Source organism: Cynocephalus volans, chromosome 2, assembly GCF_027409185.1.
Source record: "Cynocephalus volans isolate mCynVol1 chromosome 2, mCynVol1.pri, whole genome shotgun sequence".
Lineage (NCBI taxonomy): Eukaryota > Metazoa > Chordata > Mammalia > Dermoptera > Cynocephalidae > Cynocephalus > Cynocephalus volans.
The window spans coordinates 81,659,340-81,673,663 of record NC_084461.1 but is presented as its reverse complement, the minus strand read 5'-3'; the positions used below and the strand labels follow the sequence as shown (position 1 = coordinate 81,673,663).

The 14,324-nt window shown below is 37.4% G+C and overlaps 1 protein-coding gene across 16 annotated transcripts in view; it reads left to right on the top strand.

Moving 5' to 3' along the window:
• Positions 1–14,324, top strand: part of MCTP1 (multiple C2 and transmembrane domain containing 1) — a 536,345-nt gene that overhangs the window by 506,132 nt on the left and 15,889 nt on the right. The gene's annotated exons all lie outside the window — the stretch shown is intronic.

Here is a 14,324-nt window from a genome sequence, read left to right as displayed (position 1 = left end):
TCAAAGGTGGAAGGTTGCCTACTTAGGATTGATGTATTTTGAAGATGGATAGTGACCTTTGAAAGGTATTCATAAATCACAACTGACCTGCAAATACAAAGTGAAATGAATAAATGAGACAAATCCTTGCCAAATTTTAACCCCAATTTTTACCTTAAATACTCAGGTAATCAAAGAAGAACTGTTATCTTGGCCTAAATTACTGGGAAACATCAAGCCCATTTTCCTCCTCACTGAATATGCAGCTATAGTGACAAGAAGTTACTGCTGCTGTTGAAAAGATCACATGTGTTTTAACTAGTAAAAGATGACAGGGTGATCAGAAGTCACACCTGGGAGACATCTGCAGACTAAAAGATCAGAATAATGAAATGCTATTAAAGATGGGTGGATACAACCCTCGAGTATTTATTGAGCTTGTGTTCTTCACTGAGCTGGGTGCAGTGGAGAGTGGAGATTAAAAAAAAAAAAAAAAAAAAAAAACGCAAGAACCACCACTGTCCTCAAGGTGTTTTCCCATCATCAGAGAAACTATTTCCCAGTACACAGACATAATGGACACTAATAAGAGGGCAGCAAAAACAAATCTTGGATACATTCTGGGTTAGAGACAATCATCATTCTCAGAATTCACAATGGAGAGAGATGAATCAACTGCAGTAGTCAAGGAGGTCTTATAGGCAATGGGCTTTGAGCTACATCTTGAAGCATGGGTAGAAATTCCCCAGGGGGAGAAGAGGTAGAAAGGATGCTTCAGGTAGGCAGGAAGTGTATGTGTGCTCATGGAGTAGCCACACTTGAACCTCTCTGGCTAGAATTCAGCTGGTGGAGCAAGGTCATAATTGGGCACTTTGTATCAGGCCCAGGTGCTTCTACTGGATGCGTTGCAAACAAATTTATATTTCTTAAGCAGACAAATGATATGACGGCAGTGTTTAAAAGATGTTTGAGAATCCAATCAGGAGGCTAGTACCAGAATGCCAGGGTAAGGGGAGGGTGGTCTAAACGAGGTAGCACAGTGGGGACTGAGAATGAATAAAAAAGAGAGGTTACTCTGCCAGATTACTAGGGACCAAAACATCATAAATTATCTAGAAAATAGGAGTTATCCATAAAGTTTTTGAAGTTATCCATAATTAAATTAGCAGAATAAACTGTTTTTATTTATGTATTTATTCTCATTTTTTTTGTTATTGAAACATAATTGTACATATCTGTGGGGTAGTGTTGAATATCAATATCCGTGTGTAATATGTGATGCTCAATTCAGGATAATTAGTATACAGAATAAACTGTTTTAAGCGTGATGTACCTGAAGTTTGCCGCAGTGCCACTAGGTGGTGAACGTGCATTATTTGTGACTTGAGATTAGCCATTTGCTGCTTTTCTGGTGAATGAGGTTTAGCTAATTTTGAGAATTCAAATTCTAAATTAAATCAAATTAGATTTCCTATTAGTGAAATATACCTTTATAGTTTATTGAAGGGGCTATTAATAGAGGAAACTGAACTATTACTTAGTGGTAGTTATTTCAAACATAGAAGAACCTGTGTACAAAATTGGATTTAAACAAAACTCCTGGGTTGGCTGGTAAGCTCACTTGGTTAGAGCAAGTGCTGATAACACCAAGGTCTCAGGGTTTGGATCCCCATACCAGCCAGCCACCAAAAAATAAATAAATAAATAAATAAATAAATAAATAAATAAATAAATAAATAAATAAATAAATAAATAAAACTCCTACGGGACTCCCCATCTTATTTTAATTTTCCTATCAGTCCTCAATGAGTAAACATCCTTACTTAGTATTGAAAGTGTAATAAACGACATCAAACTATTTGGGTGCTTGGCTTTTGGAAATTGTGCTACCTTCTAATATCTAAGCTGACTGCTCTGGGTTAGAGCCTCTTTGCTCTACTTAGCTGTTTGCCCTAATATCTTAGATACCACCCTATCTGACAGTGATTCTGCTACCACCAGGAAGCCCAGGGAGAGCATGTTACTTGCACTATCTACCTCAAAATATTTTACCTGACTATAAGCATAATGTCTGTCGGGCTTAGCACTCTATCCCAGGGCTGGTATGGTACAGAGCACAGAGTAGACCCCTCAATGAGTTCATGAACTTTTTCTGCCAGTAAAAAACAAATAATAATAATGCGGTGTCCTTCCCATGTGATCACAGGAAATCAAGCACAGCTTAATAGTATATTTTTGCCAATCAGGCAATCAGAACTTACCTCTATTACCTTCTGAGAATGACTCAAGAGTTCCCACAAAGATTTTCATGTATTGTTTGCTTCCTGCAGACTTTCATTTAAGATATGCATGTGTGCAAGGGGCTATGTGTATGTATGTATTTAAGAGGCCTGGCACTTTGGTATTAATCTTTCTAAATAATTCAACAAGATTACGACTGTGGTTATGCTAAATTCTCAGAGTTAACCTATACTTATTTGCTTATACTCATTTATTTATATAGACATGGGAATGCATCTTACAATGAGAAGTGGTAGTCATGGTGGCCATTTATTGAGTATTTATTATACGTAATTTAATCTTTTCAGTAGCTGAGTACTACTAATCATATTTTATAGATGAAGCTGAAGCTCAGAGGGTATAAGTAAGGTACATGAGGACATGTAGTTAGCAAGGTTTAAACCCAGGGGCAGCAAATTGAAAACAAGGTCCAAACCCAGAGCTATTTGGCTATAATAGCCTGTGTACTCCACTGGAATGCTATACTGCCTGTGTTGAATTTCCATCCATCCAAAGCAATAAAATAGAAACGTTTATTCAAACATGCTTATGGAGTTAGATATCTTAGATATAATGTGCAAATAATATAAAAAATCATTTTCAGTGTAGGAATTTTGGTGGAAATGCCACTTAACAAGAAAAATTCAACTTAGGCTCTCAGTAGTTTGAAAATTGTTGCTGACTTTCCCATACTGTAGAATACTCAACTGGTTTGGCCATTTCTATAGCCAGAGTGAAACTATCCTCTTGTCTAATATATATTATGTACTCATTCCTGTGAATCAAAATGAATATCTCTTAATTAAAAATATAACACGGGGAAATACAGTTAAAAGTGTAAAAACTGACACTATGGAGTCCCATAGCAACTATTCTGAGTCTCCAAATAGTCTTGAAAATACATGCAAAAGAGGAGATACATCTGTGATGAGCCTGGCACAGAAGCAGATACCTCCATGTCCTCCTGGTGGGAGTGGAAACTGTACAATCTCCTTTGGAAGGTGATTTGGCAATAGTTACCAAATTACAAAAACACAAATCCTTTGGCCAAACAATTCCACTTCCAGAAGCTTATCCTACAGGCAACACTTACTACACGTATGAATTGTCACATCCCCAAGCTATTCTCTGCTTCTACTTTTTTTGTAATAGCAAAAAATTGATAAAAAACATAAATATCCATAAGGATAAACTGATTAAATAAATTATGGTACATCAGTACTATGGGCCACTATGCAGCTGTAAGAATGAAGAAGATTTTTAGCACTAATATGAAACAATATCCAAGATATATAAAGTGGGAAAAAAAGGGCATGGCACTGTATGGAATATGCTACTATTTTTGCCTTAAGAAAAGAGGAAATAAAATTGTGTACACACACACACACACACACACACACACACACACACACACACACACACACACACACACCCTGTATTTGCTTGACTATGCATAGAATAATCTCTGGAAGAATATGTAAGAAATTGGTGGCATTAGCTGTGTCCAGGGAGGGGAAAAAATTGGCAGGGAACAAGGGATTGAAAGGGAGACTTTTCCATTGTGGTTTGAAAATGTATTATCTAAAAAGTCTTATTTTTTAATTTAAAAAACTTTTAAAAAATGCATATTCTTCAATCCCGCATTTCAAGTTTTATGACTTTGGCTTGAGGATATTATAAATGATGTTCCAAAGACTTATGTACAAAGATGTTCCTTGCATCATTATGTATAATGATAAAATAGAGAAGGAAATCAATAAAATGTTCAGCATTTGGAAATTAAAAGCAAGAAATGTGTGTGTATACACTGCATATCTTCTTTGTAAATGCAACGTATTTATAGGTTCAATATCAGGGATTCCAGATCAGGCCTGACTTGTTCATTGAATCCACAGCATCTGACACAGTGCTTGACACATAGTAATCACATGATTAATAATTACAGAAAGATTAATAAATAGAAAAGAGGTTGCAAGGATATACCCTAAAATGTTAACAATGTTTACCAGAGATTTTTACTTTTTTCTGTGCTTTCAAGTGTTCTGCAATGAAGTTACTATGTTATGATTGGAAAGAAGTACATTAAGTAAGACTGCATCCTTAAATAATTCATATTTTTCATGCCATGTCTATCAATGGAGGAATGAAGAGTTATTTTAATGAGTACCAGTGAGTGTTCATATTTGATCAGCAGCACTCAGAAATTCTGGAAAGGGTGGTGGTGGTATGAAAGTGGCAGCTGGTACATTTAGTGAGTATTGGAGGTACATGAGCAGATAATTTGAATGTTAATTACAATATCATTGTACACTTATGAGGGATTACAGAACTAGGATTGGAGTTATTTGACTGAACAGTTATATAAACATTGATCTTTTCTGTAACATGAGACCTGATTTTTGCTTTTTCCAAGTTTTTGACTAAAGACAGATCTATGTTCTTGTCCTCACTCAGACATTTACGTACTCTGTGACCTTTCTAAGATTATATTTCTCTATCTGCACACTAGGCTACTAGTGTGGTCTTTGCAGGGTTGCTTGTGGAGTGCATTTTTAATGCAAGTGAAGGGTTTAACAGAGTAATTGACATAGAAGCCTCTCAGGACGCCTCCCTCCCCTTTCTCTTTCTCCCACATTCATCACTGAGTCCTGGGTGTAAATAAAGAACTAAAAGTTGATTTAGAAGTGGGGAAGGGACTTATTTTCTAATCAAACGTTTTCCTTAATACTACTAATATTCCTTTAGGACATGAATCATCCCTCATCCCATTTTATTGATGTGGTAAGAGAGCATTGCCTGGAGATCTGTGGCCATCCTTAAGGAAGACCCAGTGATTAGCACCTGCAATGTGCTGATATTCAGATCATCTTAGTGACCTCTAGAATTTTGTTCTAAGAGAAGATGAAAATTCTCTACCAATTGCACTGCTGTGTCTGAGGACACTGGAAAACTTATTACATTAGTCTGAGTTTTGGATGTTGCCTATAGCCACAAACCTTTTGATGTCCACTGTCCAGCCCTGAGAAATTCCTCATCACGCACGTAATTCCTGCGAATAGATAAAGCAGGGCTTTTAATGGAAAATTCTTTGCTCCTCTTTGCTCTCTGCTTTAATTGCATTAAAAATTTTTTTTTGAAATACTAATTTCACAAAATAATTTTCCAGTGTTCCAAATAATTGTTAACACTAACACAACTAGCTTACTTAAAGAATAAAACAGATGAGAATGATCAAATTTGCTGTATTTAGAATAGATAAAATTACTCTATAAGTAATTATGCAAAACTTAATTTTAAATGTAAACATTATGGTTATAAAATTTTAATGTATAAAAACAAATCTATAAACTATACCTGGATGATTTGACAAATATTTTAAGCAACTAAAGAGTTAAATAAATTTCTTAAGAAATAGGGTACTGTGAAGAAACATGAGAACTTTTTAGATGAATGACCATTTTATCCTGGCAGAATAAAATCATAGCAATCAGCAATGTTAAAGGACATTGCCTATCAACAAATCCTTTCTGTAATGTAATAATACTATTTTTTAATATTTCCTAAAACCATGTTTTTTAAGTTTAGTCACTAAGGACTAATTTCTCCCTGGTATTGATGAAACTCACAAGATGTTTGCCACTAAGTGGGTCTTTCACAAAATGACCTTACAGATCATTTATTTTACATTTTTAATTAAATACTGCCCATTATCTCTACTAAGTTAAAAGAATAAACAATGTCCATTTACTAAAGTATTTAAATGATTTCTCAGAAATAGAAAGAAAACAAGAATACAAAAATTAGGAGAATTTTGACATTTGGATTAATAAAATGAATAATAAATTTTTAAATGTTAATTTATAAAGTTGTCTTTGTTTCTCCTGCTATCTGTCTGTCTGGAGATTGATACTTCCATTTGTATTTCTGCATAGCAGCAGTTTGGCTCAGATAAAATATCTAATTCATAATAATGGTGGTTGTGCCAAAATGTCACACAAACCAGAAGGTTCAAAATAATTTCTATCAACTCTGCACAGTGTGTTTGAGGAAGAGCAGATTGTTGTAACTTTCATGCTTACAATCAGGGAGCATTATAGACAGAGACATTTAAACGTTTGTGTATATCTGACATCGCAGAAACATCAAAAATCAGGTAGGAAAAGTCAATATTTATTATAATGTATCTTCCAGCACTCAACGATAATTATAGTAACAAAAATAATGGTAAAAATAATAAAATGGCAATATTAGTGTACTTCAAGTTCATGGAAAAATAAAGTTAAAAGATAATACAAACCTTTTCATGAACGTTTTGAAGCACCCTTGTGAGTAACATTTTTGAGGACTTTCTATATACCAAGTAGTGGGCTTAATACTTTACAAATTCAGGATTAATTTACCATATTAGACTCAGAACAATTCTAAATTTCTCCAAATATGTTGTGATTTATTAAACTCTGCAAAAAAGTATAACGAATTTCTTTGTCCACCTGGAATGTATACCCAAAGAAAAGTACTGGAAGTCAGATCACCCCTTCTTATGGTGCAATATTTCCCAATCTCTTTCTTTTGGAGGTTGTCTTACATTTTTAATGCAGGTTAAAATTTGATTTTATATGGGTCAAGTTCTCCACAATTTGTGTATGTGTGTATGTATGTGTTTCTTTGGCTACAGTTTCTAATATTAACTGCGATCCAGAACTCAAAGTGTTTAATTTTATTACAGCAGTTCCCAAACAGTGACAAATACCTATTTTGAATTCCCTTCAGAAACATGTGAGAGTGGTGGGTTGCTGGGAAGAATGGGTGTCAAAGGATGACAGGAGTGCAAGTGACAGACAGCTACTGGGGGACTTTCATGAGATGCCCAGTGGGCTCCTGCTGCTACAAGGCATGGCTTTAAGACTTGCATCTGCACCACCACCTGTGTATAGGGCCTTCTCTGTTGCCACCTCTGTCTAGCTTGCATCCAAAACAATTCCTCCTCCTTAATAGATGTTGGGATCACCAGCTCAAACAAGACTGGGGTGAAAGATCCACTCAGAACACAGACTTGAGGGATGTTTATTTGAAGAACCAGAGTAAGGATAATACGATTTACTAAACCTAGAGCACCTTGATGTGGGACTACAGTAACCTTTTCTCTCCCCTTTAACATGAACAGTTGTATGCGAAGGGTTCCAGAAGTCAATAAAGATTTTTCACGGCAGCAGCAAATAAGTTCCCAGGTAGATGATATTAATCTGGTGGGGCTGTTCACATGCTTTAGAGATACATTTTCTGCCACCATGACAGCATAATGAAAAAATTTAAATTACCTGTGGCCTGGCCAAGCTCTAGATTGCGTATCCAGTTACGTATCCGGTGAAAGACAGTTTCATACCTGCTGCCGTCTGCACCAGCCTCCTCCACCTGCTGCTGCTCTTGCTCACTCTCAGCTAATGATTTTGCCTCCTGTGTCACTGAGAAAATCAGAAGTCATTAGGAACCCCCACAGCTTCTCATCTCTGTCACCAAAATTAATACCAACTTTAACTACACCACTCTCTTACCTTCCCTCTGGTCACTAGGGAAGAGGGAAGCTGCTTTTCCCCTCCACTTGGGCTTTCCCAACCCCTCACAAACATGTTGTTCCCTCAGTTAGTCCCCCTTTTCTGCAACATCCTTTCTCCTCTATGCTAGATCATTCCAAGAACAAGTAAGTATGCTCTAAATAGCTCTTCACAGGCTTGAACATGCATAGGAATCACCTGGAGATCTTGTTAAAATGCAGATTACAATTGGAATTATAAGGCTCTAGGATGTCCTATTTAAAAAAAAAAAAAATCCCCTCTCCTGACCCTATACATATAATCTCCAGCATCATCCCCATTTTTTAGCAATCCTTCATGGCACAACTTGTCGAGAGAGGTGTCTACAGTGAGTGTGTCCAGTCTGCACTCACATTCCCCACTCAATCTGTGCAAAGCTTTCATCCCCACCACTGAACTGAAATTGCTTTCATCAAAGTCACAGTAAATTCCGTTTGCCAAATCCATGGGCACTTTTCTGTTGCTTTTGATCTCTCAACAGAGTTTCAGAGAGGTTAGCCCTCCCTCCTTGAAACATTTCCTTTCTTCTGACTTCTATGATGCCTCTTCCCAACTTTTCTCCTACCTCAGTCTTTTCCAGTCTCCTTTGCTGGCTCCTCTCCATCTGCCGAACAGCTAAGTTTTGTTGTACCTTTGGGCTCTGTTTTTGTCCCCTCTGTCCATATTCTCCTGGGTGACTCCTTCTATTCCCATGTCATTAAGGGCCTTCTAAATACCAAGGACTTCCAAATCTGTATCTCCTGCCCTGACTCATATATTCCTCCACCTGTTGATCACCTCCTGGATCTCTAACAGGCACCTCATACATTCTCATGGCCCAAACACAACTTTACATCTGCCTTTTCCCCAAGCTTGGTCCTTCTGTACTCTTCCCCAGCTTAATAGAATCAGCTTCATTTACCCAGTTGTTCAAGCCAAAAATGTAGGCAATTCCTTGATTTCTCTTTTTGTCACTTTCCAGATCCAATCTAGTAACGTGTCTATGGTGACTTTACTTTCAAAACATCCTGAATATGTCCACCCTGGTCTAAGCTGTCATCCCTTAGTGGACTACTCAATAGCTTCCTAATTATCTACTTTTTCCTCTACAATACAATTCCGCCTAAGTGGTGTTTTAAAAATTTAAACTAGATTGTTATTCCCCTGGTTGAAACACTCCAGTGGCTTCCCATCACACCTCACACATAGAATAAAATCCCCACTTCTTTTTGGGGGGGGACCGGTAAGGGGATTGCCACCCTTCTCATGGTGTGGTCTGCACCACGCTCAGCCAGTGAACGCACCGGCCATCCCTGTATAGGATCCGAACCCGCGGCCTCGGCGCTACCAGCCCCGCACTCTCCCGAGTGAGTCACGGGGCCGGCCCAAAATCCCCACTTCTGATGATGACTTACAGGGCCCCTCTGTGGCACTGCCCACTTCTCTGATGGCTTCCTATGCCACTCTCCCCTTCACCCAGCTGCCACGCTCAGGCGTCCTTGGTGTCCTCAAGCAAGCTGAGCTTGTTTCCTGCCCTAGCCTTTGCGTTACCTCTACTGCCTCCCCTGATCTTCCTGGTTAATTCCTTCTGGCCCTTCAGATCTTATGCTGGTTATTGCCTCTACTTCCAAGTTGATCCCCATCCACCCTTCTCCTACAAACAACATTCTTTTGGGGGATTTGGCCAATGGAGGAGATTGGAAGGAGGGAAGAAGGAAAAAAAACAAAAAAGGACAATTTTCTCTCCTTTCTTTCTTTGTCTCCCTCGCCCCCAATTTCTCTCCCTGTTTCTGGGGCATTTTCCAATAGCGACTAGATGGCTGGGTCTTCTCTGTGGTTCAGCTCCCACCACGCAGACCCCTCCCTATTCCCAGATACTGCTGAACAGCTCCCTGCATGGCTCCAGCTCCTGCCGCCTGGTTGGTCCACATGGTCCAGCATCTGGGCTCCAGTAACCCAACCTCCTTCTGTAGTGGCTTCCTGCATTGCTAATATCTGCCACACTTGATTTCATTCTCAATTCTTCTGTCATCTGTGTAGCCACTTCTCTGTGTTAAATTCCGTTTGTTTGAAATTCCTGGCCAATACAGTTCTTAACTATGAAGTTCATCCTCAGAGCAGCCCTCACTGACCACTGGGTCACTCTAAGCACATGTACCCAGTTCAAGTCTCTTCGTTGCACTTTCTACTTCTGCTGTGTTTCTCGTTTATTTATATGTTTGTTTGGTGCTGTCTTGCTTATCACTTAATCCCCAGAGTCTAGTATCCTCAGAGCCTACAATATATATGTAGTCGGTATTCGATAAATGTTTGCTGAATGAATGAATAAAAGAAATAGACTGAGATTTGGCTCAACAGAATACTGTTCAAGTGAGGGATGAGCTGAATGAAGCAATGATAAGGAGTCCTCTCAATTCAAACTCTGAGGAAAAGAAAGAAAGTAAGAGAAAGAGAGAGAAATTGGGCAATAAGGACAGTATTACCCTTTGGGAAGATGATGAGCAGGGAGAAGGAAACTGATGTTTATATAATATCTGTTAATGGGCCAGATGCTTTACACACATGATTTAATGCTGTTCCCACAGCAACACCATCTCTATTTTACTGAGGGGAAACTGAGTAGCTGAGAGGTTAAGTAACTTATGCAAGGTCACACGGCTTGTAAATGTACAACAGGATTCAAGCCCACAACATCCATCTGCCTGATAAGGACAAGCCCAGGAGGGTACATCATGGCCTTGATTCATGCCCATTCTACTTTTATTTTAAATGCAGAAATTTTAAATGTAGATACATAAACAACCATTTCTAACTTATTTTATCCTATTAAGCCAATAGCCATCCCCAGTGTAGGAATTTGAGACACTTTTAAAATCAATTCCGATCTTTTTCTTGCCCTTTCCCACCCCCCGGTCCTCTAAAATAAATTGAAAAATCAAACCATGATCCCCACAACTAAGGAAACAACAATGTTGCCATTAGCTAAATAAAGTGGGCTTTTGGCATGTTCTTCCAGGATGACCTCAAAATGAGCCTGTTTTAGTGATTTAGTCTGCAGTAAAGAAGGGGTTTAGGGAATAGGCCTACCCCATATATCAGCAGCATCCCATAGAGTACTAAGTTGTTATTCAGCAAATGCTACACATGGTATCAATAGAGAAAGATGGGTTAGTTCCCTCCAAATTTGCCAGACCTTTTATTTGTACTGACATCACCTCTGTTTTGTCGAATTTCATTGAAAAACTCCATTGTCTTCTTAAGGAGGAATTGAGTTCTCAGTCCTGTTCTTGATCTCCCCACATTATGCCAAGGTCTGAAAATAAAGGGTAATGTTATTCTTATGAAGTTTATAGGAAAATTGAGGGAAGAAAAGCCCAAAATGATGGAGGAAATTATTGTTTTCTAATGCTAATTTATCTAGTTCGGCAAATTTGAATCAGGCCTTTAACATGAATTCGACATTACTTTTCTCCTGATTTGTTCTTAAGACTTTTCTCTACCCCCAAACATCATACTCTCAGAACACTGAGAACTTACAGCAAACAAACAAATCATGGAAATTAAATAGCAATAAAACTGTTGTTGTCTTCATATAAAAAATATTATGCAGTATTTAAATGGTGATTATTTCCAGAAACTTGGCAATTGTAACCATACAAATAATGAAATTGATTCCAGTCACAGTCTATCTTTGTTTGGAAAGGAAATACCAGTAGTGTTTGAAAAATGGATTATTAAAGACCTTGAGTTGCTGAAGGTGGCTCATATGTTCTATTTGCTAACACAGCATCTTGTTGGGAGAAAAAAAAAATAAGTACAGCCTTTCCCTACCCCAGATTATTTTCACTACAGATTTTTAGAGCAGGAAATAAAAAACAGCTAATGGTTCATGGGGCATGTGGAATTAGTTTAAGCAAAGCCGAACCTTGGTCCTGCTGACCGCCTCCTCTTTCCTGTGCTGTTTCGTCTATGCCGGCCTTAGAATATGTCAACAAATCTCCTTTAAGCTCAGATGGGGAGAAGGGATGGTGATTCTCTCTTTCTGTAAGGGAGTAATTTACAGCAGATGTGCTTTTTAAGGAAGGTACAAGTTTGTCTTGTAAAATATTTGTAAAGAAAAATAGCCTCAGGATTTCACAAAGTAATCCTTACTTGGTCTTGGATATGTCACAGAGAGCATTGTTTTTGTAATACTGATATGATTCTTTTCTCACACAATTCGATTATAACTCAAAGTTAGTTTTCGGGAAGAGCGAAATTTAAGTATTTAAAATAATGTAGTAAAAAAAAATACCATATGTAACTCGATGGCTTTTTGACAGTGACTTGAAAGAAGCCTGATTTCAATTATGAGACATGGTTATAGTCCCAAGAACTCTTAACTACTGAGATCCAAGCTTCTCTAAGCCTCAGTTTCCTTATTTGTAAAATGAGGGAACCACCTTCCCCTGCCATTTCAAGTGGGAAAATAAATTTAAAATGCTTTATAAGCCATAAAGTCCTATACATGGTAAATGATTATTTTTGTAACAAATCCATGTAAGAAAAAAAATGAGGGTCCTACACCTTGCACATATCTTCTTGTATATATGATAAAAGGCATCTTTCTTTGATTAAAAACTGCACTAGTAAAGTAGATTGATGCTGTTTAAACAGAGCTTGTGCTGTTTAAGATTAAATAATTCTAGTCCTGATTGAGCCATGAGGCTTATTGAAGAGCAAATCACTGATTCTAATGGGAAGTCTTACCTGCATAAGCACTGACAGACAAAACACATGGTAAAAGCTGTGTGTCTTGCATGAGTGTAACTAGTGGCCTGTGGAGGACATATGACTTCGGGGAATGTCCAGTGGCTGGGGAATACTGTGAACAGATGAACTTTCTACAGATGCCATTGTTTAAATCCTGTATCTCAGGTGAGAACAAATACAGCTGGAGGCACCAAAGGAGAGTGAGCATAGATTGAGGTAGAATTTTAAGGTGGATCTTTAGGCAACTGGTCTTCTGTTTCCTCAAACAGGGATTGAGAATAATACTTATCACCCTTGTGTGATTGTTGTGAGGATCACGTAAGATGATACGTGTCAGAGAAGTCAATACAAACATAAAATAATATTCCTGAGATATGTCATAAATAAGAAGGGAGAAAATGCTGTACTCTTTATTAAGATTTAATAACATTTAACATTTAAAAGTTTTATAGTATTCCTTTTTGGTCTTTTCAAATTGTTACTAATATTAATGACTAATGTTTAGACATTAGTCATTAGTTATTAGGTTCCAGACATTTGTGGCAAATGCTTTAAATGTATTAAACTAATTTAATGATATAACCATCACAAAGGTAGGTTCCATTATTATCCCCATTTTACAAATGAAGAACTTAAATACATTGCACCAACTCACATAGCTGGCTGACCTGTTAGCTCAGTTGATCAGAGCATTGTGTTATAACACCAAGGTCAAGGGTTTGCATCCCTGAGCTGCCTAGCTGCCAAAAAAAAGAAAAATATATATATATAAATAAATCATGTAACTAAGGAAAAGATGGAGATAGCATTTGAACCAAGCTTAGCAACAGATCCAGTTATTCAAAAATCTAGTCATCTTCTATCTTTTAAGAATCTCTAATCATCTTCTAAAAAGATTAATTAATAATAATTTATTGTATGTTATCAAATGGCTAGAAGAAAGGAGCTCAAATGCTCTCATCACAAAGAAACAATAAATTTTTTGATGACAAATATGCTAATTTCTCTGTTTTGATCATCACACATTGTATGTGTGTATTGAAATATAAGTCCGTACCCCATAAGTATGTGTCAATTAAAAAACAAATTTTTTAAAAATATAGATTTTTTTTATAAAGATAGAATTATCTGTAATTATAGAGTGCCCACAACCTTTTCTAAGCTCTCAATTGCACTCTCAGATCTGCATCTGAACTTCAACCATATTTAAGCACATATTTGAAAATGAAAGAATTTCAAAAGAGATTTTTAAAAACAAACATAAGCATATACAACTCTTTCATTAGAAGTTGGGATAAAGAAAACCTAGCCCAGAATTTGCTACTTGGATTGAGAACAAGCTTGGTGTTTCTATTTTGTATTCTCACTCAAGCTTTAACCACAGACTGAAGCGAGAGCAGGAGAAATTCCGCCCACCAGCAATGTCCTCAAATAAGCTTTCAAATGACTCTGAGGAGCAGAGGCTATTCCACAGCCCTGGTTATCTATCAGTAAAATGACTAAACCTCACCAGAAGGATTTTAGAACACATCCTATTTAACCTTTTCTTTGTTTTTCAGATGAGGTTGAAGGGGACATCACTAGTCCCAAGCCACTCTTATCATCAGTGTGCTTTCACATTTTCAAAACCATTCCACAGTCTGTTCATTTTGACTTTATAGAAAACCCTATGAGCCATACAAATTCTTATCTCAACACTTGCACTGTCCTGGGTGAAAGTAGCCTTTGTTGTTCATTTTCCTC